Source organism: Phacochoerus africanus, chromosome 7 (genome assembly GCF_016906955.1).
Source record: "Phacochoerus africanus isolate WHEZ1 chromosome 7, ROS_Pafr_v1, whole genome shotgun sequence".
Lineage (NCBI taxonomy): Eukaryota > Metazoa > Chordata > Mammalia > Artiodactyla > Suidae > Phacochoerus > Phacochoerus africanus.
In genome coordinates, this window is record NC_062550.1 from 108,206,989 (window position 1) to 108,234,629 (window position 27,641).

Consider the following 27,641-nt stretch of genomic DNA (forward strand, 5'->3'; position numbering starts at 1 on the left):
TGGACGATCAATAAATAGATAGAGACATAGGATGGGAGGAGGCAAGATGGTGGAAGAATAAGAGGAAGCACTCACCCTCTCTCACAAACACATCAAAAAACCCATCTACATGTAAAGCGACTTGCACAGGACATCAACTGAACGCTGACAGAAGAAGTTCTGCTTCCAAAAAGGGCAAGAAACTCTTGACATAACTGGACAGAACAAAAGAAAAAAGAGAGAGAGAGAGAGAAAAGGGACCAGGACAGGACTAGCATTCCCGAGAGGGAGCTGTCAAGGAGAAAGGGAACCCGCACCTTGGGAAGTCACCTAACCAACGGAAAGATCAGCGGAGTTGGAGGGACCTCCGAGACAGAGGAAATCGCAGCAGCAGGCCTGAGAACCGAAAGGCAGAGTGAGAGAAGCACAGATCATCTGAACCACTGGCCCAGACACCACAGCTTGAGATGCTTGGTTGGGGGCTGGGTGCTGAGACTCAGGCTCCGGAGGTCCGGCCCTGGGAGTGGGCTGGGGCTGGGGGTGTGGAGACAGCCTAAGGGGGTGGGGAGCGGCGCACCGTGGGTGGGGGAAGCGGTACACTAAGGGCCGGGGAGTGGAAAGCCCGGCGGCAGAGGGAAACCGAGAGAAGGTCCGGACCCGCAGGAGAGATAAGGCGTCATTGTTGGGGACGGGAGAGAAGGGGCGGGCTGCCGCCACAGCCGACTCCTTGGGCCCCAGAGTGCCAGCTTGCCCGCCAGCTCGCAGGGGGCGAAGTGTCCCCGGTGCAGCAACCCCCCACCCCGAATGGCCAGAAGCCACATGCCCGCCCCCCGCACTCTGGGCTGTCCCGCCCGCAGGAAGCCGCAAACGCACCGCCCTAGACTGTGCATCTTAGGTGCAGCCTCCTCTTGCGACCAGAAGTCGCTTAGTGGCCCACCGCAGACCTGGTGTCTCCAGCAGCGGGAAGCCGCTTGCTGGCCCGCGGTGGACCGGACCCGCAGGTGGCGGGAGCAAACCACCGCAATTATCCCGGACTCCAGAGGTGGGCGTGGGCTGCCGCAGCTGGGACTATCTCCACAAAAATCCCTTGCAGCCCCGGCCACTCCGGAGGGCCTCACAGAGAAGGACACACAATGAAACACCACCTGACGTTGCTCTTGCTCCCTGGGGAGCACACACGCCCTGCAGCTGCCACTCCCAAACGTTCTGGGAGGGGCCCAGAGGCTTGGTCACCGTCCCTTCCTAGGAACCTGCAACGAAGACTACCTTGCTCAGCTCATCCCGCAGGGGCTAAGCAGGACCAGGTGGCGGGGGTAAACCACCACCGTTACCTCTGGCTCTAGAGGTGGCAGTGGCCCGACACCACTAGGGGTCAGTGAACAGGCACCAACTGCAGCCCCATTCACCTCAAGGGCACCACAGAGGACAGCACTGTGACCGAACCAACTATTGGTGGTCCCGTACCCTTGGGAACACACCGGCCCTACCACTGCCACTGCTGAATGTTCAGGGCAGTGCCCACATGCCAGATCTCTGTCATGTCTCAGGATCCTGCAGCTGGGAAGCGCCCGTGCAGCACCTCCTATGTGGGCTAAGTAAGACGGATCGCCTCCTGCACCGTCTGCAGGTGGCGGAGGCAAACCACCTCAGCTATCACTGAAGCTAGAGACGGTCATGGCCCACTCCCACTAGAGGTTCCTGAACAGGCACAGCTGCAGTTCCAATCACCTCAGAGGAGGGCACTTGCAATCAAACACAAGCCGTTTTCGCTCTCACTCCCCAGGGAACTCACGCACCCTGCTGCAGCTACAGCCAAATGCTCTGGTCAACTTGCAGATCCATCTAGAGCTCATCACCTCTTCCCAGGGCCCTGTAAATAAAAGTAAACGGTGTCACCTTCCTGTAGGTCTTCGCTCCTGCTGAGAGCCCAACAACCAGGCACTGAATGCTGGCCCTACCCATTGCCCCCTTCCCCCTGAAAACACACTGAGCATCTTGGGGCTAACAGACTGCTCACACCAAAGAAAGACACAGCAAAGATTCAAACTCCCACACCAAAATTAAATAGTAACCCCCCCCAAAAAAAAATTCAAAGGGATACTCTTGCATAGAAATAGACTTACAAGACTACGGTTTGGCTTCCCCAAACTCACAGAGAAAGAAAAACACAAGCAAGATGAGGAAGCTCAGAAACCATTCCCAGTTAAAACAGGAGACTTCACCTAAAGCAGTCAACAATGAAACAAGACCCCTGCAGTCTGACAGACATTGAGTTCAAAAGGGAGACAATGAAAATACTGAAGGAATTAAGAGAGGATATGAACGGTAATGCAGATTCCCTCAGAAAGGAACTAGAAAATATAAGGAGGAGCCAAGAAAAACTAGAAAATGCATTTGCAGAGACACAAACTGAGATAAAGGCAATAAAGACCATAATGAATAATGCAGAAGAACAAATGACGTAAAAGATAGAATAATGGAAATCACTCAATCAGGACAGCAGACAGAAAACCAAATGAAAAAACATGAAAGCAATGTAAGACACCTATGGGATAATATAAATCAGACCAATCTATGCATAATAGGAGTTCCGGAAGGAAAAGAAAAAGGGGATTGAAAATATATTTGAAGAAATTATGGCTACAAACTTTCCAAAACTAAAGGATGCTGATATCAAGATACAAGAAGCACTGATGGCCCCAAAACAAGTTGAACCCAAACAGGCCCACACCAAGACATATTATAGCAAAAATGGCAAAAGTTTAAGATTCTTTTTTTTTTTTTGTCTTTTTGCCTTTTCTAGTTTCGCTCCTGCAGCATTTGGAGGTTCCCAGCCTAGGGGACAAATCAGAGCTGTAGCCACCAGCCTACGCCAGAGTCAAAGCAACGCGGGATCCGAGCCGCGTCTGCAACCTACACTACAGCTCACGGCAACTCCAGATCCTTAACCCACTGAGCGAAGCCAGGGATTGAACCCGCAACCTCATGGTTCCTATGTCGGATATGTTAACCACTGAGCCACGACGGGAACTCCTAAAGGGAGGATTCTAAAGGCAAGAAAAAAGCAAAGCGTTAATTATAAGAGAAACCCCATAAGGCCATCAGCTGATTTCTCTACAGAAACACTACAGGCCAGGAAGGAGTGACAAGATATATATCTAAAGAGCTGAAAGGAAAAAATCTGCAACCTAGAATACTCTATCCATCAAGAATATCATTTAAAATAGATGGGGAAATAAAGAATTTCTCCAACAAACAAAAACTAAAAGAGTACATGAAACCCATGCTAAAAGAAATAATGAAAGGGCTTCTCTAAATTAAAAAAAGAGGAGGGGAGAGATCTAGGATGGAGGAAACCACCATTGGAAAGCAGTCTCTTAAATAAGCCAGCATACAGATCTAAACGTGAAGATGCTTAAAAAAAAAAAAAAAAAAAAGACATCAGAATCATACAATGTGTGCAAGGAAAATGAGAAAAAAATAGATTCTTTTTTATTTTTGTAATGATGTGTTTGAGCCTATATGACTATCAGGCTACAGCAAGCAGATATAGGAAGGGGTTAAAATACTTAAGAAACAGGGAACCACAAATCAAAATTGAACATTACACTCCAAAAAACTGAAAAGTACTCAAGCATAAAATAAGTGGAAATCATCCAACCAAAAAAAGAAAGGAAGAAAAGTGAAACATAGAACCAAGTGGAAAAGAAGGTTTAAAATGGCAATAAATACATATCTATCAATAATCACCTTAAATGTCAATGGACTGAATAATCCAATCAAAGGCACAGAGTGGCTGATTGAATAAAAAAGCAAAAACCTTCAATCTGCTGTCTACAAGAAACTCACCTTAGGGCAAAGAACACACATAGACTGAAAGTGAGGGGATGGGAAAGATATTTCATGCCAGTGGACCAGAAAAGAATGCAGGAGTTGCAAACTCCTATCAGACAATGGCCATAAAGAAAGACAAAGAAAGACACTATTTAATGGTTAAAGGATCCATTCAAGAAGAGGATATTACCATCGTCAATATATATGCCCATAATACAGGAGCACCCAAGATACCTACAACAAATACTAACAAACATAAAAGGAGAAATCAATGGGAATACAATCAGAGTAGGAGATTTTAACATCCCACTCACACCAATGGACAGATCCTCTAAACAGAAAAATCAATAAAGCAACAGAGATACTAAATGACAGAAAAGAAAAGTTACTTAATTGATAATTTAGGACATTACATCCAAAAAAAAATCAGAATATATATTCTTCATAGTGTACATGGAACATTCTCAAAGATTGATCACATACTGGGCACAAAGCTAACTTCAACAAATTTAAGAGTAGAGAAATTATTTCAAGTATCTTCTCTGACCACAGTGGCATGAAACTAGAAATCAACTACAGGAAAAGAAATGAGAGAAAACCTACTACATGGAGACTAAACAACATGCTATTAAAAAACTAATGGGTCAATGAGGAAATCAAGAAGGAAATTAAAAAATACCTTGAGAAAAATGATAATGAAGACACAACCACTCAAAACCTATGGGATGCCACAAAAGCAGTGCTCAGAGGGAAATTCATAGCAATATAGGCCATCCTCAAAAAAGAACAAAAATCTCAAATTGACAACTTAAGCCACCACCTAAATGAATCAGAGAAAGAAGAACAAAAAAAGCTGATGTCAGCAGAAGGAAGGAAATCATAAAGATCAAAGAGGAAATCAATAAAATAGAGATTCAAAAAACAACAGACAAAAGTCAATAAAACCAGAGTTCCCACTGTGGCGCAGAGTAAATGAATCTGACTAGGAACCACGACGTTGCGGGTTCAATCCCTGGCCTCACTCAGCGGGTTAAGGATCTGGCATTGCCGTGAGCTATGATGTAGGTTGCAGACATGGCTCGGATATGGCATTGCTGTGGCTCTGGTGGAGGCCAGCAGCTATAGCTCCGATTAAATCCCTAGCCTGGGAACCTCCATATACTGTGGGTGTGGCCCTAAAATAAGACAAAAGACAAATAAATAAATAAATAAAACCAAGAGGTGGTTCTTTGAAAAGGTCAACAAAATTGACAAACTTCTGGCTGGAATCACCAAGAAGAAGAGAGAAAAACCCCAAATAAACAAAATAAGAAATGAAAAAGGAGAGGTCACAACAAATATTGCAGAAATACAAAAAACCATGAGAGGAGTTCCCATCGTGGCACAAAGAAGAAAACAGATCTGAGTGGGAACCATGAGGTTGTGGGTTCGATCCCTGGCCTCAATCAGTGGGTTGGGGATCCGGCATTGCCATGGGCTGTGGTGTAGGTTACAGATGCGGCTCAGATCTGGCGTTGCTGTGGCTGTCGTGTAGGCAAGCAGCTATGGCTCCGATTAGACCCCTAGCCTGGGAACCTCCATGTGCCTCGGGTGTGGCCCTAAGAGGACAAAAAGACCAAAAAAAAAAAAAAAAAGAGCGAGAGAGATTTGTTAAAGAAATGTTACCACTTATACTCCATGACAGGCCAATAAATTCAGGGGAAAAAAAACAAAACAAAACAAAAAAAAAAACAAAAAATACCATGAGCGAATACTATGAACTGTATGTTAACAAATTTGACAACCTAGAAGAAATGGACAGCTTTCTAGAGACTTACAGCCTGACAAAACTGAATCAGGAAGAAATAGATCAACTGAACAGACTGATCACTAGAAATGAAATTTAATATGTCGTAAAAACACTCCCTACAAATAAAAGTACAGGAACAGATGGCTTCACAGGTGAATTCTACCAAATATACAAAGAGGAACTTAAACCCATCCTCCTTAATCTTTTTCAAAATGTTGAAGAAGAAGAAACACTCCCAAAGACATTCTATGATGTCCAAAACCAGACAAAGATACCACCGAAAGAGAAAACTATCAGACAATATCTTTGATGAATATAGACACAAAAATTCTCAAAAAAATTTGAGGCAAGAGAATCCAACAACATATAAAAAAGATCATACACCATGACCAGGTGGGATTCATCCCACGTTGAATGGTTCAACATATGCAAACCAACCAATGTCATACACCACATTAACAAAAGTCAAAAACCACATGATCACCTCAAGAGATGCAGAAAAAGCATTTGATGAAGTCCAACATCCATTCATGATCAAAACTCTTACCAAAGTGGGTACAGAGGGAACATATCTCAACATAATCACTGCCATTTTTGACAAACTCACAGCAAATATAATACTCAATGGAGAAAAGCTGAAAGCCTTCCCACTAAAATCTGGAACAAGACAAGGATGCCCACTCTCACTACTGTTATTCAACATAGTATTGGAAGTCCCAGCCACAGCAATCAGACAAACAAAAGAAATAAAATGCATTCAAATAGGAAGAGGAGAGGTAAAACCATCACTGTATGCAGAAGATATGATGCTGTGCATAGAAAAACCTAAGGACTCAACTCAAAAACCACTTGAACTGATGAACAAATTCAGCAAAGTAGCAGGATATAAGATTAACATTAGAAATAAGTCACATTTCTGTATATTAGTGATGAAATATTAGACAAGGAATACAGAAATACAATACCCTTTAAAGTTGCACCCCCAAAAGTCAAATACCTGGGAATACACCTGACCAGGAGGTAAAGGACTTATATGCTGAGAACTATAAAACATTAATCAAGGAAATTAAAGAAGATGTAAAGAAATGGAAAAACATTCCATGTTCCTGGGTTGGAAAAATTAATACTGTTAAAATTGCCATACTACCCAAAACAATCTACAGATTCAATGCAATCCCTATTAAATTACCCATGACATTTTTCACAGAACTAGAAGAAACAATCCAAAAATGTATACGGAACCACAAAAGACCCAGAATTTCCAAAGCAATGCTGAAGAACAAAAACCAAGCAGGAAGCATAACTCTCCCAGACTTCAGGCAGTATTACAAAGCCACAATCATCAAGATAGTGTGGTAGTAGTACCAACACAGACATAGAGACCAATGGAACAGAATAGAGAGCCCAGAAATAAACCCAGACACCTGCGGTCAATTAATCTTTGACAAAGGAGTCAAGAACATAAAATGGGGAAAAGACAGTTTATTCAGCAAGAATTGCTGGGAAACCTGGACAGCTGCATGCAAATCAATGAAACTAGAACCCTACCTCACACCATGCACGAAAATAAACTGAAAATGGCTCAAAGACTTAAATATAAGACAAGACACCATCAGACTCCTGGAAAGAGAACATAGGCAAAACACTCTCTGACATCAACCTTACGAATGTTTTCTCAGGTTAGCCTCCAAAGCAACAGAAATAAAAGCAAAAATAAATCAATGGGACCCAATGAAATGGAAAAGCTTTTGCGCAGCAAAGGAAATCTAAAAGAAACCAAAACTACAACTTACAGAATGGGAGAAAATAGTTTCAAACAATACAACTGACAAAGGCTTAATCTCTAAAATATACAAGTAACTTCTACAACTCAAAAGCAAAAAAGCCAAAAACCCAATTAAAAAAAATGGGTAAAAGACGTGAATAGACATTTCTCCAAAGAAGATACACAGATGGCCAACAAGCACATGAAAAAATGCTCAACATCACTGATTATTAGAGAAATGCAAATCAAAACTACCAGGAGATACCACCTCACACCAGTCAGAATGGCCATCATTAATAAGTCCACAAATAACAAATGCTGGAGGGGGTGTGGAGAAAAGGGAACCCTCCTGCACTGTTGCTGGGAATGTAAACTGGTACAGCTACTATGGAGAACAGTATGCAGGTAAAAAAGAACAAAATAATGCCATTTTCAACAACATGGATGGTTTTTTGATGTGTTTGTGAGAGAGGGTGAGTGCTTCCTCACCCCAATCAGATATAGCTCTGATTGGACCCTTAGCCGGGAACGTCCATGTGCCACAGGTACGGTCCTAAAAAGACAAAAGCCAAAACAACAACAACAACAAAAACAAAAAAACCCACAACCCAATTTTTTAGATGGGCAAAACTAGTAAACAGGTACTTCGCCAAAGAAGGTAAGAATGATGACAAAGCAGCACAGGAAACGATGTTCAGCGTCATCAGGCATTGGGGAAGGGCAGGCCACGAGCACAAGGAGAAGCCATTCAACAGCTACCGACACAGTTCAGGTCATGAAGCCTCACCACACCACGCACTGGAGAAGATACGCAGAAAAGGGAACCTTTTTTGCTTTTTAGGGTCACACCTGCAGCACATGGAAGTTCCTAGGCTAGAGGTCGAATCAGAGCTGTAGTTGCCAGCCTACACCACAGACACAGCGATGCCAGATCCAAACTGCTTCTGTGACCTACACCACAGCTCATGGCAATGCTGGATCCTTAACCCACTGAGGGAGGCTGCAGATCGAACCCGTGTCCTCATGGACACCAGTTGGCTGTTACTGCTCAGCAGAATGGGAATTCCCACAACTAACAACTTCTTATATGTTCTTTTAGTCTTGTCTGTTTTCCACAGACAAAACCAACCAAAAATTGACTTGAGGAACAATGAAAACACACACCATAATATATATTTCTGAAATTTAATTATACACATTTTAATTTATTTTGAGAATACATTTATATTTTAAAATCAGGACATGTATACATATGACTAAACAGTATGGCTGACACAGACCAAGTCCACACTGGTAAGCAGCTGAGAACCATTTAATGTGCTGACAGTAGTGCTGACACAGGCACACAAGAAGAATAAATAATAGTGCTTTGGGGGCACAGTATCAACAGGGTAGGTAAAGAAGGAGCCTCGCTGTGGACACTACAGCAGGAATAACTCCCCAGTACTGACATGTGCAAAGTTCCAGGTCTCCACGATGGAGACGGCCCAGCCCATCCACACGGCCTCCCACTAAGTTGGCAGGTGACGAGGGTGGAGGAACCTGACCCAGAGAAAAACTGAAGCAGAGTTCAGACAAGCATGTGTGCGCATATGCACACCCTACAAAGGCCCCACCCTACAAAACAGAACTGTACCCAGTAACAAAGGTGCTCCCGGGAGTTCCCGTCGTGGCGCAGTGGTTAACGAATCCGACTAGGAAACATGAGCTTGCGGGTTCGATCCCTGACCTTGCTCAGTGGGTTAAGGATCCGGCGTTGCCGTGAGCTGTGGTGTAGGCTGCAGACGTGGCTCAGATCCCACGTTGCTGTGATCCTGGTATAGGCTGGCGGCTTCTGCTCCGATTCGACCCCTAGCCTGGGAACCTCCATATGCCCTGGGCGTGGCCATAGAAAAGGCAAAAAAAAGGTGCTCCCAGCCTCCCTGTCACCTGTTGGGCAGTGAGTCAGGTCATTGCACCTTCTGACACCCAGACATCTCCATCAGGAGGAAGGCTGTCCCCTGAGTGCTGGGGACAGGCTTTAGGTGAGAGCAAAGCCTTGGAAGCTACTGCATTATTTCGACGTCCGTAAACAAAAAAGATATCGCTTGCTAACCCCAAGTGCACAAACCAAAACTGCTTCACGCCCCGCAGCCGGAGGACGAGCACGATCATCCTGCTGCGCAAGGGTGCAGCCAGTGACAAGCCCCTGGCAGGGCTTCCACAAGCACAGCTACGGGCAGGGAACGGAGTTAGGTTCGTGCGCTCAAATTTACACCTCCTGCTATGAACTAAGTTTTACGGCATTTCTTGAGTCAAAATAAAACCAAGTGTCTAAGGACCCACTGGGCCTGTGACAGATTTCCATCTGTCACTCATTCACTCCTGTAAGTGAGGCCCGGGGTAATGGAGCATGTCCAGGCTTTCAAGCACATAGAAACTGACCAAACGTTCAGCTTTAACTCGATACTCCCCTCCCAGGGTGAGGGGCAGCCTCGCCTCTCACCAGGAACATAAAGAGGGAGGCGAGGACATCCACCGTGAAGGAAAGGGCACGGCAGTTCAGAGCTGGCAAAGGAGCAGGTTACTAGGAGTCGGAGAGCGTCATGGGAGAAATCGCTTCCTTCCAGTGCTCCATCCGTGCTTTAGCAGCTTTAGGCGGCAGAAACAGGCAAAGGCAAAGAAATGAGCTTTGGGTAGCTCAGAGCAGAAGCAAAGTGGGCAATTCAGCTCTGAGGGGTTAGTAAGACATAGACTCCAGGAAATAATCAGCACACAGGCCAAGAACCTCATAGGCAGCACACAGCTGGGGCTCCCCGCCCCATGTGGTGGGGCCTCTATCATCTCCAGTGCACTGGGGACCTTCAATGTCACAACTGGGGAGGGTGAAGTTTTCTGATGTAAAATAACGTGATTAAATTAAAAAAACAACTTGGCCTTTCTTTTTTTTTTTTTTGTCTTTTTTAGGGCGGCACTTGTGGCATGTGGAGGTTCCAGGCTAGGGGTCTAATTGGAGCTGTAGCCACTGACCTATGCCACAGCCACAGCCAACTCGGGATCCGAGCCACGTCTGCGACCTATACCACAACTCGTGGCAACACCGGATCCTTAACCCACAACCTCGTGGCTCCTAGTTGGATCCGTTAACCACTGAGCCACAACGGGAACTCCGACCCAGCCTGACTTTACATGGGCTGAGAATCCAAGTCTGAACAAGTTAATCAGCAGGTTAGGCAGTCTGTTGGGAATTTAAACCAGACAGTTATTATTTTTGAAATCTATGTTAGGAATTTCTACTTCCTTTGTAAAAAAAAGGTTTTTATGAGCTTGTACAGCTGAGACTGGTTAGTGTAGCCCTATGCCCAGATGGTAATGAAGCTGGCAGATGACAGATCAGTTTGAAAAGGGGACATGCAGGGGTTGCCATACAGACCTGAAGCCCAACAGTGGAGCTGTCAGAGAGGGACGGATCCTTCTAAGAATAAAGAATTAAGACAATTACCAAGAACTCCACCAAGAGAGCACCAGGGCAGCAATTAGCAGGGTCATCTCCTGCAGCCAGTGAAAGTTATTTCTTAAGCAGAAGGATCCAGGTGAAATGCCTGGTTGCTGCTGCCATCTTCCTTCCTAGATACCTCCCTTAAACCACCACCCCTCATATCATGGTCAAGGCAGGAAAGTGAGTCTCAGCCTCCAAAGTACTGTCCTAACTAATAGCTTGGGTGTCCTTGAAAAGATACCTACTCTGCTCCAACTGTGTGCTCCCCAGGGACTGGTGGATATTAGAAAAGGTGAATTGCCACAAACTCAGAATAGGTGCTGGCAACAGAATTAATGCTGGAGATGAGCCGAGGGCTGGGGTGAGTCAGGGTACCCACCACTGAGGATGCTGCCAGTGAGCTCCAGGTTCTTCTCATTGGTTCCAGGCTTAACACCAGCGGGTGTTTTTCTCCTCAAACTGGTGGAAGTAATGACACCTGTAGAGAGAAAAAAAAAAAATCAATGTATCATCCTTATAATGACCACACACACAAATTATCAAAGGCTGGTACCATCTTTTTATTACATGTGTGTCTGCAATCCTACACTTCCGGTTTAAAAAAGACAAACCCTTAATGATATGCAAAACCCTTATCTTGATACTAAACACATTTTAGCGAACACTCCCACCCCTCTCCTGGGGAGAGAGTACCTATTTGTGTTTCGTGATCCAGTGTCAACGGGCTGGAACCCGCAGGCCAGGACTTTGCTCAGCCGCAACTGAAGACCAGCTTTTGAAGTGAGCCTCCGGTGACTCTAGTTTCCTGGGCACATCCCAGGGCGTCCCATGATACTTGCTGGGGCTCCGAATGACTGTTTTCTTCTTTTTCTCATTTAGCTTTTGACACTTTACATCTGTTCACTCTTAGCATCTCAGTGATAATGGAATCCTGGGAGCTTAAAACCTGGAACAAGTAGGTGTGGCTTGTTCAGCTATGTGGCTGGGCCACACTGACAGCCCCATCCTCGGCTTGCAGTCTCACCCCCCCTGCTCCTGCATGGCTGAGCCTCAGCCTACTCATGAGGAACGTGCCCAAGCCAGAAGAGTTCCCTGTTAACTTTGACCCTCGCTTTCCCACGATATGAAAACTGGAAGAATGCCATTTGCAGATGCACATGATTAATGACATCAGAATAGAATATACAGTTAATACTGAGCATGTATTTGAAGAAAGTTTAATGCTAAGAAAAAGAAGTCACAACTAGGAGTTCCCATCGTGGCGCAGTGGTTAACGAATCCGACTAGGAACCATGAGCTTGCGGGTTCGGTCCCTGCCCTTGCTCAGTGGGTTAACGATCCAGCGTTGCCGTGAGCTGTGGTGTAGGTTGCAGACGCGGCTCGGATCCTGCGTTGCTACGGCTCTGGCGTAGGCCGGCGGCTACAGCTCCGAATAGACCCCAAGCCTGGGAACCTCCATATGCCGCAGAAGCGGCCCAAAGAAATAGCAAAAAGACCAAAAAAAAAAAAAAAAAAAAAAGAAGTCACAACCAAAACTTAGCAGGAGAAATCATATGTGATCTCTATTTTGTAAATGCTTTTTACAAAAGCAGGAAAAACACCATATATTCTCACTGGTTCCCCTGTAAAAAAAAAAAAATCACAGGTGATTTTTTTTAAAATGTTCTACATATTTATAAAGTGTAAGTTGAAGAAGGAAAAGGAAAATAATGCATCACTTCATTTATCAAAGAAAAGGTTTAGAAAAAATGGAAAGGAGGAAGGAAAGAAGAACTCCCCGATTTTCTGCTTTAAAGACCAAGGAGTATTGGGTATTCCACTGGCTAAGCATGCAAGTCTCCTTTCACACACCTGCCACACATCAAAGCTAGCCACTCCTTGACTGTCACTGTCAAGTCGCCACTCAGGATTAAACTTCAGTCTGGAAGACTAGAAAAGGCCTTTCTCACCTCTGCAGGACAGAATGCAAGAGATGGGCCAGAGCCCCAGCCTCACTAATAAACGCCTTGTCCACTGCAGTTCACAAAGCCTCCTGTTTACCTTGCGCACTTTGCCCAGAGTGCTGGGTGCCAGACCTCGCCGCTTGCTGGGTGTCCATGGAGGGCTGCCGTGGAGCATCTGTGTCTCTGCCTGCTTCTTATTCTTTAGTTGCTGCGTGAAAGTCAGAAGCAACAGTGATAAATCCCAGCAGGAAAACAGGTCTGGGATGGGAGCAGAGGCAGGGCCAGAAATCTCATGCCAATCAGAGTACCCAGAGCTAAAAAGAGCTGCCGTGAGCTACCCCTTCTGCAGCTAACCCAGGGCCCTGGCGGCAACTGGGCTGCTCACTCGTGACCATCTCCCCTCTTCCCAAATAGGGTTCACTGACTCCCTCCTGCTCGGCTTTCTCTCTCCCCAGTCGATGCGTCTCCCATTGTTCTGCTACACACTCCGTCAAGTTTTGTCCATTCACCACAAAGGCCTTCGCATGCTCCTGTTCCCACTTTTCAATCCGTGTTTTCAACTCTTCTTCCAGTGGAGACCAGAAACAAGGACATACTCATTACTCCAAATCTTTGGTGTGAAGCCCCAAAAGAAGTGATTCTCCCTCCCCAGAGTATCATCAGCCTGACTTCAGGAGCTGCACCCACGTGGGAATAGGTTGGAGTGGCCAGAAATCAGTCTTAGGATGGTTCATTCATAACACACCTGAAGACAGGAAAAGGTCAGAACCCAGAGCCTGACCGTGAAGGTTCTGGAGCCCGAAGCTGGAGGTGGCACTGGGGGAGACCAGCAGCATCAAGGAGGCAGTGTACACTAAGAACAGCACTCTCTGGGCTCCAAATCTGCAATCTGCCTCTTCCTGGCTGTGAAAAGGTGGGCAAGTTCCTGAAGTCCTCAGTGCCTCAGTTTCCTCATCTGTAAAACTGGAAATAACAATCTCAGCCTCATCAGGATGTTGTGATGATTAAATAAATTAATGAATGGAAAATACTTTGAAACAGTATCTGGCACTTAATTCAATAAATGCTAACAATTATTATCATTAAAATAGAGAACAGTGGAGCTCCTGCTGTAGCGCAGCGGGATCAGCGGCGTCCCTTCCACACTGGGGTGGAGGTTTGATCTCCAGCCTGGCACAGTGGGGTAAGAATCCAGCATCGCCACAGCTGTGGTGTAGGTCACAACTGTGGTTCTGATCGGATCCCTGGTCTGAGAACTCCATATGCTGTGGGATGCCCTAAAAAGAAAAATTAAATAAAACACAGTAATGAAGTCCAAACATTTTCTCAAAAGGTTACTTTGTGTTATAGGTGAATTATGCCTCTGGCCAAATTCATATGTTGAAGTCCTAATCCCCAGCATCTCAGAATGTGGCTTTATCTGGACACAGAGGCAACTGAGTGAAAAGGAGGTCCTGAGGGTGGGTCCTAACCCAACATGACGGGTGGCTGTTATGAGAAAAGAAAATTTGGACAGAGACACATACAGAAGGAAACCACGTGAAGACAAAGGGAGCAGACGACTGTCCAAGAGAGAGGCCTCAGACGAAACCAACCCTGCTGACGCCTTGATCTCAGACGTCTGGCCTCCAGAACGGTGAGAAAATGCACTTCTGTTGTTAAAGCCACCCAGTCTCTAGTACTTCGATACGGTAACCCCGAAAAGCTAATGCAACTTGATATTCGGTTCCTTATTCCAAGAGGGCCCGGTATATACTGATTATCCCCGCCTGAGCTTTGGAAGAGGAGACAGGGAGCAAAGTGAAGTGATTCAGAGCAAAGGACAGACACAAAGTCAGGTATTTTGTATCCAAGCACCAAAAACTGTTTTAGCAACAATATACCTTAATAAGTGTTTTTTGGAGCTGGGCCCACTGCTTTTCTTCTTTTAGAACATTTGCGCCACAATTTCTAAATCGATGGATCTGAAGCTTTACTCTGTAAAAAATACACTTTAATTAGAGTAAATCCCAGACAGACCAGTCACTTCTGCTAAGAATCCTCACTCTTGGAGTTCCCCTCATGATCAGCCGAAACGAATCTGACTGGCATTCATGAGGACGCAGATTCAATCCCCGGCCTTGCTCAGTGGGCTAGGGACCTGGCGCTGCTGTGAGCTGTGGTGTAGGTTGCAGATGTAGCTTGGATCCCGATTTGCTGTGGCTGTGGCATTGGCCAGCAGCTCTAGCTCTGATTCACCCCCTAGCCTGGGAACCTCCATATGCCTTAGGTATGACCCTAAAAAGAAAAGAAAAAAGAAAAAAAAAAACCCAGAAAAAAATGAATCCTCACTCTCACAAACGGATACATGTGTTTAAGGAGACTTGAGAGTTCTGCATTCCTTTCCACTCTGAGTAGGGAGAAAGGGCGGCTTTATAAAGCAAGGGAGTAGCGTGTGAACCATCCCAGATATATGAAAGATCAAACACTGGGCTAAGACCCCAGCATTGTCTTGTGGGTTTGATTCCTGGCCTCCCTCAGTGGGTTAAGATTCCAATGTTGCTGCAAGCTGCAACTTGGATCCTATGTTGCTGTGGCGAAGGCCTTCAGCTGCAGATCTGCTTTGACCCCTTGCCTGGGAACTTCCATGAGCTGCAGGTGCAGCTGTAAAAAGAAAAAAAAAGTAAAAGAGGATTTAATACTTATTGTACAATGTCACCGGCTGCCTCCCTTGGTTCAGAGGTCCCCAGTAGGAAATGGGATATATGGAGGGACAAGGGGGTAGGTCTCCACCCAGGAGAGCTTGGTGCTGGCACCCCCACCTGCCCACACTCTTCCTGAATACTGAGACAATGCAGCGTAAATGTGCTCAGTTACAGGGTGTATAAACTAATCTGGTTTTTATGAAATTAACCCTCACAAAATGGACAAAAAATATAAAATGTTAGACTTTTTAACTTTGCTGATTTTTATTATTCTACACTGTGTGCCGTATATCAAAACAGTAATATAAGTATATAATTTATAAATACAAATTTGATGAATACACTCGAAAATGAGGCAGATAATCAGAAATGTTTAGAAACAATCTTGACAATTTTGGGGCCAAACTGATAAATGAATTCTATTTCCCTGCCAGACTGCTTGATTAGTAACTGCCTACAAGCAATAACTAAAGGGAATGGTAATTAGTTTATTTTTAGTTAAATACTGGCATGTAAATAAGAGTTGCTTATTTGACTCTCTGCGTATACAGATATTTAAACTGAGGTACAGCTGATTTACAATATTATATGTTTCAGGTGTACAACATAGCGATTCACAATTTTTGAAAGTCATATCCCTTTGGTAGTTGTTATAAAATACTGCCTATATTCTCTGTGCTATGTGATATAACCTTGTAGCTTACTTGCTGAGACCAGCTCAGCAGGTGAGGCTGAAGAATGGGCGCTGTGAAACTTCAGAAAAAGTTAACATAAAACAAGACACCGAGACATTTACCTTAAGTTAATGTGGGAACCAGAGGACTCAAGGTCTCAGGGACCAAGAGCAGCGCCTCAAGAAACCACACTGCTTCTATTGTGCTCTTTAGGATTCTGTCAAGTGAGGAGGGGCCTATGGGTGCAGGATATAGGGTTTTTTTGTTTTTTTACAATTTTAAAAGCCACATAGCCCTTAGCTGGTTAAGCTTTTATTCTGACCTTTAGGCATTTAACAGTCATTAGCATTGAGGAAGCTTGGCGTCAGCTGTCCAGGCATAGCATCTAGAGAATCACCATTGTGCTTCTGCAGACAACCTCGGTTCTGCTTGCTGATGCATATGCTGCCAGTGACACCTCATAAACCCCTTGGGGCCATGAGGCTCATCTTCCTCTTATTCTTAAGAGGACATATCATGCTGTGCAAACAGCGTGCCTATCTTCACAGGTCTGGCATACCTAGACCAAGGCACTATGTCCTCATTCAGCTGACCACATGAATAACTTATGCCTTTAGGTCTTTGTTCTTAAGTCATTCGCCAGCACTGCGACTGTTTTTCCAGCAGGAATATAGGGCAAAGGTAAAGCAGGACAAGATGGAGTTACCAACACAGAAAACAGAAACAGAGAGGCTAAGAACATACTGTAGAAACATGTCTCCCGACACATTTTATTTTTATTCCTTTTGCTTTTTTTAGGGCCACACCTGTGGCATAGAAAGGTTCCCGGGCTAGGGGTCAAAACGGAGCTACAGCTGCCAGCCTACCCCACAGCCACAGCAATGCCAGATCCAAGCCGCGTCTGTGACCTACACCACAACTCATGGCAATGCCGGATCCTTAACCCACTGAGCAAGGCCAGGGATCGAACCAGCATCCTCTTGGATACTAGTTGGGTTCGTTAACCACTAAGCCTTTATAGAAACTCCCCCTAGTTTGAACTTTTTGAGGACTTTCCATACTGTTTTCCAAAGTGGCTACTCCAATTTACACCCCCACCAACACCTCACAAGGGTATCCTTTTCTCCATATTCTCACCAACACTTATTTGTTGTCTCTAATAATAGCCACTCGGGAGCTCCCCTTGTTGCCGTGAGCCACACTGCCATGAGCTGTGGTGTAGGTCACAACCATGGCTGGGATCTGGCATTGCTGTGGCTATGGCATAAGTCGGCAGCTGTAACTGTGATTCGACCCCTAGCCTGGGAACTTCCGTATGCCACAGGTGCAGCTCTAAAAATAAGAAAAACAGCCTTTCGGGAGTTCTTGCCGTACTGCAGCATGTAAAGGATCGGGCATTGCCACAGCTGTAGCACAGGCCACAGTAGGGCTTGGGTTTGACCCCTGGCCCAGGAACTTCCATGTGCCTTGGGTGTGGCCAAAATAATAATGAGTCATCCTGACAGATGCGAGGTGATACCTCATTGCAGTTTTTTTGGTTTTTGGACACACAGCATGCCTGAGTTCCTGGGCCAGGGATCCAACGTGCACCGCAGCTGTGGCTTGAGCCACAGCTAACCTGCTGCGCCACCAGGGTCATTCCTCACTGTGGTTTGGGTTTGCACTTGGCTTGTGATTAGTGATGTGGAGCTTCTTTTCATGTGTCTGTTGACCATTTGTATGTTTCTGTACGTTGTCCTTGGGCAAAATGCCTATACGGATCCTCTGCCCCTTTTTTAATCAGGTTGTTTGTTTTTTAATGTTTAGTTATGTAAGCTCTTTGTACATTTTGCATATTAACCCCTTATCAGATACACTGTTTTCAAATATTTTCTCTTATTCAATAGGTGGCCTTGTTCTAAACTATTAATTTATAGAATGGCTAACATAGGAGTTCCCGTCGTGGCGCAGTGGTTAACAAATCCGACTAGGAACCATGAGGTTGTGGGTTCCGTCCCTGCCCTTGCTCAGTGGGTTAACGATCCGGTGTTGCCGTGAGCTGTGGTGTAGGTTGCAGACGCGGCTCGGATCCCGCGTTGCTGTGGCTCTGGTGTAGGCCAGTGGCTACAGCTCCGATTCGACCCCTAGCCTGGGAACCTCCATATGCTGCGGGAGCGGCCCAAGAAATAGCAAAAAAAAAAGAATGGCTAACATAGAAAGATAATCATCAAGTGTTGGTGAAGATATAGAAAAGCCAGAACTTTCATACACAAATTGGTTGGAGTGGGAACTGGTACAACCGCTTTAAAAGCTGTTGGCAGTATCAACCAGAGCTGAACCCAGCAGTTCCACGTCTCCATACATACCCAGCAGAAATGCACACATATACACCCTCTGGTACAAACCAGAATTGTGAAAGCAGCACTACTCATACCAGCATAAAGGGAGAAGCAACCTAGATGTCTATCAACAGAATGGAGAAACAGTACTTTCCTACAGTGGAATAAGACAGCAGTGGGCACAACACATGCACAGATCTCAGAAACATTATGTTCAACTGCACTAAATGTGAGGTCAAATACAAAAAGGCTACATACTAGGAGTTCCCGTCGTGGCTCAGTGGTTGACGAATCCGACTAGGAACCATGAGGTTGCGGGTTCGACCCCTGGCCTTGCTCAGTGGGTTGGGGATCCGGCGTTGCCGTGAGCTGTGGTGTAGGTCACAGGTGCGGCTTGGACCCCGCGTTGCTGTGGCTCTGGCGTTAGGCCGGCGGCTACAGCTCCAATTCGACCCTAGCCTGGGAACCTCCATATGCCGCGGGAGGGGCCCAAGAAATGGCAAAAAGACAAAAACAAAAACAAAAAAAGGCTACATACTATATGATTCCATTTTATGAAGTTTTTAAAAAGGCAGACCTATAGTGAAAGAAAGCAAACCGACTGCCTGGAATTGGGGCAGGGGATCAACGCAAAAAGATTCAAACTCTTTTTAGGGTGATGTTCTAGATTTTGATGGTGATTACGTAACAATACAGCGACCAGAATCCAAAACCTACAGGTAAAATGAGTTTACTGTATGTAAATCATACCTCGAATCTTAAAGCAAAAGGAGGTGAAAGACACAATGTGGAAAAACAGAACAGAAAGCTGGGGAAGAGGAGGGGAAACAGTCTGAGCACAAGAAACCAGAGCAGCGCGTGTCTACCACCATGGGATTCCATTTCTACAAAGTTCCAAAACAGGCAGACCTAAGCGCTGCTTTGGCAAGTCAGGACAGTGGTTGCCATTGCCCTGGGAAGTGGTGACTTGGAGAACGTGGCACAAGGAGGGCTGGTGGCACATTGCGTGCCGACTTTGTGAAAACCCATGGAGTTTGCACCTGATTTGTGTTCATTTTTGGATGTATGTTATTCTTCGATTACAAAGAGTTTATTTTTAAAAATTATTCATTGTTACCTGAAATACAAATTTAATTGGGTAACTTGTGTTTTTAACCTTTTTTTCTTTTGGTCTTTCTCTCCTTTTATGGCTGCACCCACAGCATGTAGAGGCTCCCAGGCTAGGGGTCTAATCGGAGCTGTAGCCACGAGCCTACGCCAGAGCCACAGCAACTCAGGATCTGAGCTGCGTCTGTGACCTACACCACAGCTCGTGGTAACACTAAGTCCTTAACTCACTGCGTGAGGCCAGGGATGGAACCGACATCCTCATGGATACTAGTTGAGTTTGTTAACCACTGAACCACGACGGAAACTCCGTGTTTTTATCTTTCACTTTAAAGATGACAAGCCTTAGTGTGCTTAGCATGTGAGATTTTCTTTCCTTTCTTGGTACAGCTGGAAAACAAAGACACTGCTCTGGCGCCAGAGAGACCAGACTCTGGATGTGCTTTGCTCCCTACCAGTCAGTGAGGAGGCCTGGAACAAGTCACTGAAGCTTTTTGGGTGCAAACATTGAGACGAGAGGATCTCACTGGCCCCCTTTCTGTCACAGCCTATTGAAGGGGTCTGAATCACCAGTCTAGATTTCTAAGAACATCTGTTTCTCCAGAGGTTTTCATATAGTCACATCCAAGACATTTCTCTAGCCAAGAAATCCCAATTCAAAAGTGGCCTGTCCTAGCTGAAGAAAAGCTCTTGCACAAGTACCAGCTGCCTACACCAGATGGCCAAGATCAATATCCACATAATGCACACATCATGGCACAGCAGATACGAATCCGACCAGCAAGCATGAAGTTGTGCGTTCGACCCCTGGCCTCACTCAGTGGGTTAAGGATCCAGCGTTGCAGTGAGCTGTGGTGTAGGTCGCAGACACGGCTCGGATACTTCGTTGCTGTGGTGGAGGCCAGCAGCTGTAGCTCCAATTTGACTGCTAGCCTGGGAACCTCCATATGCCGCAGGTACAGCCCTAAAGAGTGAAAGAAAGAAAGAAAAAGAGTTTACGGTACTCCATTTTAGAAATGTTAACAGGTAATGAAGTCATTCAATATAATCTTAATTAAGTCAAGTTTAACTAAAGTGCTTCCTCGGGGGATCTATATCTTTGTACTTCACCCCCCCCTCCTTTTTTAAGGGCTGCACCCAGAGTATATGGAGGTTCCCAGGCTAGGGATCAAAGTGGAGCTGCAGCTCCAAGTGGATCCAAGTCGTGTCTGTGACCTATACCACAGCTCACGGCCACACCAGATCCTTAACCCACTGAGCAAGGCCAGGGATTGAAGCAGCATTCTCATGGATACTAGTCGTGCTTGTTTCTGCTGAGCCACAACAGGAACTCCTGTACTTCACTTTTAAGACAAAAGAATGCACAAGTCAAAAATCCAAATTTACTATTATTTAAAATAACCCACAAGAGCTCCTGCTGAGGCACAGTGGGTTAAGAATCCAAATGCAGTGGCTTAGGTCACCATGGATTCAATCCCTGGGCTGGTGCAGTGGGCTAAAGAATCTGGCATTGCCACAGTTGTGGCGCAGCCTCCAGCTGAAGCTTGGCTTCAATTGCTGGCCCAGAAACTTCCATATGCCACAGGTATGGCAATAAAAAATAAAATAAAATAACCTGCAAGGTCTAAACTGCGGTCAGTATTCAGGCTGAATGCAAAACCTGAGAGCTGAGCCAGGCCGGCCTGGGCATGGATCTGAGGGGCACTACAGAGTTCTCTCCAGTCTGAATGGCCCACTCCATCCCAGCCAATCTCCACAGGACAGCTAAGTTCTCATGAGGACAAGACCCAGTCAGAGGGTTCCTTGTGATACAGCAGGTTAAGGACCTGGCACTGTCACTGCAATGGCACAGTTTCTGTCCCTGACTTGGGAACTTCCACATGCTGCAAGTGCAGGTGAAAAGAAAAAAAACAAAACAAAAAATAAAAACTGTCAGGCCCTTTTAACTTTGCCTGGAAAGTTAAACCCACTGAGCAAGGGCAGGGATCAAACCCACAACCTCACGGTTCCTAGTCGGATTCGTTAACCACTGCGCCACGACGGGAACTCCCAGGAAACATAGTTTAACCACCTTCAAAGGAATGGCCTTCCAAGCCTTTCTCCAGGTTTATCCTAGGTAATTCCTCCCACCCCTCCCTCCCTAAAACCCCAGCCAACTGAACTCTCCGAGCTCAGTCCCTGGGGCGCTTTTCCTCACCCAACCATGCTCAGCTCTTGGTTTCTGAGCCACGGTGCTTCTGCACATCACCTTCTACCGGCCACCACCTCCTGTGGACAGCTGTGACTCCTCACAGGCAGCCCCGGGCAGGGACCACCACATCCTACTCATCTTCACTCCGCCTTGAATTCCTCCCAAAGGTGCCGTATCTTTCCAACGTCCACCTACCTTCAGAATGCCTGCGTTCTCAGATACTGACAACAGAGGTACAAGCAGCGCTGCCTAGCTCTGCAAAACATCCAGAAGGAAAGTGATCACTTTTCTTAACAGTAAAAAAGTCTGGCACAACTGGCAGAACATCTGAATACAACTTTCTCCAAAGAAGACATACTAACAGCCAATGAGCACATGAAAGATGCTCAACATCATTGGCTACCAGGGAAATGCCAATCAAAACCACAAAGAAATATCACTTCACCACCACTAGGATGACTATAATAAAAAAAAAAAAACAAAACAGTATCAAATGTTGTGAATGATGTGACAGAATTAGAACCTTCATACAGTGCTGGTGGGAATGTAATACGGTGCAGCCACTTTGTACAACAGTCTAGCGGTTCCTCGGTTACCATAAAACCCAACAATTCCATTCCTAGGTATTTATCTAAGAGAAATGAAAACACATGTCCACACAGCTCTTACATAAATGTTTATGGCGCGAGAAGAAGGAAAAAAAAAAGGTGTTCCCGAAGTGGCACAACAGGATTGGCGCGTCTTGGGAGTGTGGGGACGAGGGTTCCATCCCCAGCCTGGCACAGTGGGTTAAGGATCTGGCATTGCCACAGCTGATTGTGTCTGATCCCTGGCCTGGGAACTCTATATGCCTATGGGCGGCCAAATACAGAGAAAAAAGAAAAGTATTTATGGCAACATCATTAGTAATAGCCAAAAAGTAGAAACAACCCAAATGGCCATCAACTAATGAACAGGTAAAATATACCTACACAATGGGATAGTATTTGACAATAAACCTTGAAAATATTATGCCAAGTGAAAGTGGCCAATCACAAAAGGGGACATTTTATATGACCACGCATTTGAAAGGTCCAGAATAGGCAAATCTACAGAGACAGCAGGTCAGTAGTTGCCTAGGGGTGGGACTCAGGGGAGGGAGACCTGTGGGAAAGGGGGACTGAGGGTTAATGGGTAGGAGTTGAAAGGAATGATAAAGGGAGTTCTCTTGTGGTGCAGTGGGTTAAGGATATGGCATCACTGCAGTGACTGGGTCGCTACTATAGTGTGGCTTAGATCCCTGGCCTGGGAACTTCCATATACCTCAGGCATGGCTAAAAAAAATTATAAAGGGGAGTTCCTGTCGTGGCTCAGTGGTTAACGAATCTGACTAGGAACCATGAGGTTGCAGGTTTGATCCCTGGCCTTGCTCAGTGGGTTAAGGATCCAGCATTGCCATGAGCTGTGGTGTAGGTCGCAGACGTGGCTCGGATCCGCATTGCTGTGGCTCTGGCGAAGGCCAGCGGCTACAGCTCCGATTCGACCCCTAGCCTGGGAACCTCCATATACTGTGGGAGCAGCCCAAGAAATGTCAAAAAAGACAAAAAAAAAATTATAAAGGGACAATGAAAATGTAAATTGATTGCCATAATAACTTCACAACTCTATGAATATATTAAAAATAATTAAACTGCACTCTAAGTAGGTGAATTATATGCTACGAGGATTTTCTCTCAATAAAGCTGTTATCTTTAAAAATCTGGCACACAATCTTTTTTCTTTTTGTCTTTTTAGGGCCCAACCCACAGCATATGGAGGTTCCCAGACTAGGGGTCAAATCGGAGCTATAGCCACCAGCTTACGCCACAGCCATGTGGGATCTGAACTGTGTCTGTGACCTACACCACAGTTCATGGTAACGCCGGATCCTTAACCCACTTAGCAAAGGCAGGGTTCCAAACTGCGTTCTCATGGATACTAGTCGGGTTTGTTACTGCTGAGCCACAACGGGAACTCCTGAAGGTTTAAAATTTGTGACTTAATTGATAAACTTACTTATGGATTGGGAGCTTGGGGCTAATAGATGCAGACTATTGCCTTTGGAACAAATTAGCAATGAGATTCTGTATCACTGGAAACTATGTCTAGTCACTTATGATGGAGCACAATGTGAGAAAAAAGAATGTATACATGTATGTGTAACTGGGTCACCATGCTATACAGTACAAAAAAATTGTATTTGGGAAGTAACAATTGCTTACAATTTAAAAAAAAAACCTTAGATATGATTTGCTAATTCATTTAGTCAAACACGTTTCTTTTACAAAATAAAATGATATGAAATTGGGATAAAATTCATAGACCTCAAATCCAAGTAAAACCAAGACAAACACCTATACAACAAATGGACAACTAAACTCCAGCAGGTGGGCCTAAACTAAAAATTACTTGGAGAACGGATGTTTGGAATTACCAAATGTTCTAGAGATAGTTATTACAACCATACAATTTTCAAAGAATTTTTAAAAAACTCTTCACAACATTGCAATTATAAGAACTTAATACTTATATCATCCTGACACCTCTTTCTTACGTCTCTGTCATTAGACTTATTTTCCTTTCCTTTTTTTTTTTTTAAGGCCACACCTGCAGCATATGGAGGTTCCCAGGCTAGGGGTCAAATCAGAGCTATAGCTACAGGCCACACCACAGCCACAGCAATGCCAGATCTGAGCCATATCTGCGATCTACACCACGGCTAATTGCAATGCCGGATCGTTAGCACACTGAGTGAGGCCAGGGACTGAACCCTCATCCTCATGGATACTAGTCGGGTTCTTAACCTGCTGAGCCACAATGGGAACTCCTAGCCTTACCTTCTTTTTAAGAAAGAAATTTATTTTTGGCTACACCTGCAGGATGTGAAAGCTTCCAGGCCAGGAGTTTAGCTGGAACCTCAGCAATGACAACACCAAATCTTTAACTGCTAGGCAACCAGGGAACCCCTCGCCTTACTTTCAAAAGATAGCCAGAATCTCACTCCTTCTCACCTTTGCTGCTCCCTCCCTGGTTCAGGGGCCACCATGATCTCTTGCCCCAGTCTTTTAACAAAGGCCTCCAGAGCCCTTTCATCTGGTCACACTGGGCTCCTTGCTCTTTTAGGAACCCACCAGGCCCCATCCTGCTTCAGGCACTGGCACCTGCTCTGCCCTCGACCTAGACTGTCTCTGCCCATGTCCATGGCTTGCCCCTTGCCGCCCTGAGGTCTTTTCTCAAAGATCACCTTCTCAGGGAAGCCTTTCCTGACCCATCTCGTTATCCCTGCAACTCCCCTTTCCCACACCTTCGGTACTTCTTACCCCTTTTCTCCGCTTGATGTCTCTCCATGGCACTTATTACCACTTAATGGAAGATTTATTACCTTTTCTATTGGAATGTGAACTGTAAATGGGCAGGGATGTCAGCTGTGTTCACTTGTTGAATCCTCAACACTTAGAATGGCGCCTTATTGTAATAAACATTCAGGAAGCATTTCTGAATGAGTAACTTGATGTTTCAAACAAGCTGTATGGTATTACACTGCCTCAATGCAATCATTGTGAAAAATGATTATCATGGTACAATTACGTACTACCCTGCTAAATGGTTTCAGGTAATTCCCCAAAAGATGCAAATTTGAGATTTTTTTCTTATAACACATCACTGAAAAACTGAGAGCGCTTATAAGAACACAATCCAAAATTAGAGGTTGTATAAAAGGCCAAATTTCCAGTCTCCTCAACCTAAGTCACTAGACTGGAAGAGAACTCAAAAAGTCCTAGTCTAGATGATTTCCTGCCTTCAAGACGGCATTCCACTGACCCACTGTCCTTTGCCCTAAATGGCCCTCCAGAGATGCTTTGTTAAGGTCCTCTTTTCAATCCACTTATGAAATCGATAACCAAGAGTCAAGTGAGTGAAAATCTGATAACCATTGTTTCTCAGGCATATTTCTGATAGTACTCTAAATATGAATACCTGAGGTCAGATGACCCAAACGTCTGATTTTGTTAGTAGAGTAATTCTAGTTACTCTTTTTTTTTGGGGGGGGGGGGGTGGCTGCACCAGAATGTGGAAGTTTCCCTAGCCAGGGATGGAGGCCAAGCCAGGAACTGAACCCACACCACAGAAGCAGCCCAAGCTGCTGCAGTGAAAACACTGGATCCTTAAGCCACTGCGCCACAAGAGAATTTCCCAACTGCTGTTTTAAAAAAGCCTAATGATACCTGTCTGCCTGGAACCAAAGTTAATTGATAATTTTCCTCCCCCTTCACTGACTTTCTTGAAAGCAGCAGATGCCCAAACAATTCAAAAATTGTTCATGGACTTGGAGTAAGGGTTTCCTGCGAAACGTCATTTAAAATTGTACTAGTCTGGGAGTTCCCTTTGTGGCTCAGCAGTTAAGGAACCCAACTGGGATCCATGGGGATGGGGGTTTGATTCCTGGGCATTGCCGTGAGCTGTGGTGTAGATCGCAGATATGGCTCGGATACCGCATTTCTGTGGCTGTGGTGTAGGCTGGCAGCTGTAGCTCGATTCGACCCCTCACCTGGGAACCTCCATATGCTGCAGGTGTGGACCTAAAATAAATAATAGATAAAATAAAATTGTACTCGTCTTCAGGCTGCATCACAGCAGCTTGAACATGCCATCCTTTAGATAATAACCTGTCTGTAATCCACAGCCTTCTATCAGTTTTTCCAATAGTGCCAGAGATTGGTACTCCATTCCCGTCAGGGGAAGCATCTGAAAAGAAAGGCTGTAATTAGCAATCACAGAAGGAAGAAGCTTCCAAAGCCACACATCAATCAGATTGACCAATAACTACAAATTACTACATAATGAATCCTCACAATGCTTCACCTACTGCTTTGAGAAAATAAGGTCAACATTTACACGGCTTTTAACACAAAAGTCCTAGGCACTGGCATTATTACTTTAGAGATGAACAGACTGACATTCAACCTCTGCCACAGCCGCAAAGCCGGTAAGACGCTGTGTGAGGAGACTGGTCCTGATCTCAAGTCGGACACTCCTTTCTCAGCACTGCCTGCGAAGTTGTTAAAACTGCTGCAAAAAAATTCCTTAATCGGAGTTTCCCAATTTACAGGAAAAGCAAGCTATCTTTCCAATTCAAGTTTTAACAACGCAACCCAGAAACATCCAAGAACAACGATAAATTCACAAGTTCACAGCTTTATTTAAAGAAAAATAAGAAACCCTGAACAGTAAAGACTCAGAACAAGCCATCGGTGCCAAGAAGCAACACCTGAGCCGCTTTGCGGACCTGAGAGGGTGGGGCTCCCGGACGCAACCGTGACCACCAGCACCTGGGCGCCAAAGCCCAACCTGCCTCCCCCGCCCTGTCTCCCAGGCACCGGAGCTCAGCCTGCACCCTGGGGCGCGGCTGCCGGGAAGGTGAGCGTCCAGACTGGCCTCCGCCGGGCGAGGCCCCGCGGCCCTTCCGCAGCTCGCGGCTTCCCAGCCCTGCCCTGGGGGTCCCCAGCTTCACGCGCGCCGCCCCAGCTGAGCACCGCCCCGGCCCCGGGCCAAGGGCGGCCTCTCGGACCCCACACCCTGTACGGGTGTATATCCCTCCTGCGCCCCCTTGACGTCCCCGCAACCCGCACCTTCTCATAGCGAACGGTCCAACCAGGCGGGTGTCGGGGCCCCCCCACCTTCTCCGCGGGGGTCCCAGCTTAGCCACCAGCCGCACACATCCTCAAACTCACTCGGAGTGCGCGCTCCGCGAGCCTTCTGGCTTCTACAGAATTTCAAGCGGGACCCAGAGGCGGCCGAGCCCCGCCTCCAGACGCGCGGCGGTCCTGGGCGGGGCCTCGCGCTCCAGGCCTGGGAAGGGA

General features: G+C 45.7%; 1 long non-coding RNA gene across 9 annotated transcripts; it reads right to left on the reverse strand.

Annotated features, from left to right (window-relative positions):
• Nucleotides 1-938: 938 nt before the first annotated feature.
• On the reverse strand, nt 939-27,641 carry LOC125131593 (uncharacterized). Of its 9 annotated transcripts, none has more exons than XR_007135989.1 (9): nt 27,411-27,633; nt 26,448-26,526; nt 21,958-22,017; nt 14,672-14,765; nt 13,534-13,751; nt 12,886-12,996; nt 11,539-11,791; nt 11,225-11,323; nt 939-1,849 (listed from the first exon to the last, which is right to left on the reverse strand). It is a non-coding gene; the product is annotated as an uncharacterized LOC125131593 (long non-coding RNA). The 9 variants fall into 9 exon arrangements; XR_007135992.1 differs by lacking the exon at nt 939-1,849 and adding an exon at nt 10,470-10,818 and having other exon boundaries at nt 27,411-27,634; XR_007135985.1 differs by lacking the exon at nt 939-1,849 and adding an exon at nt 10,470-10,821.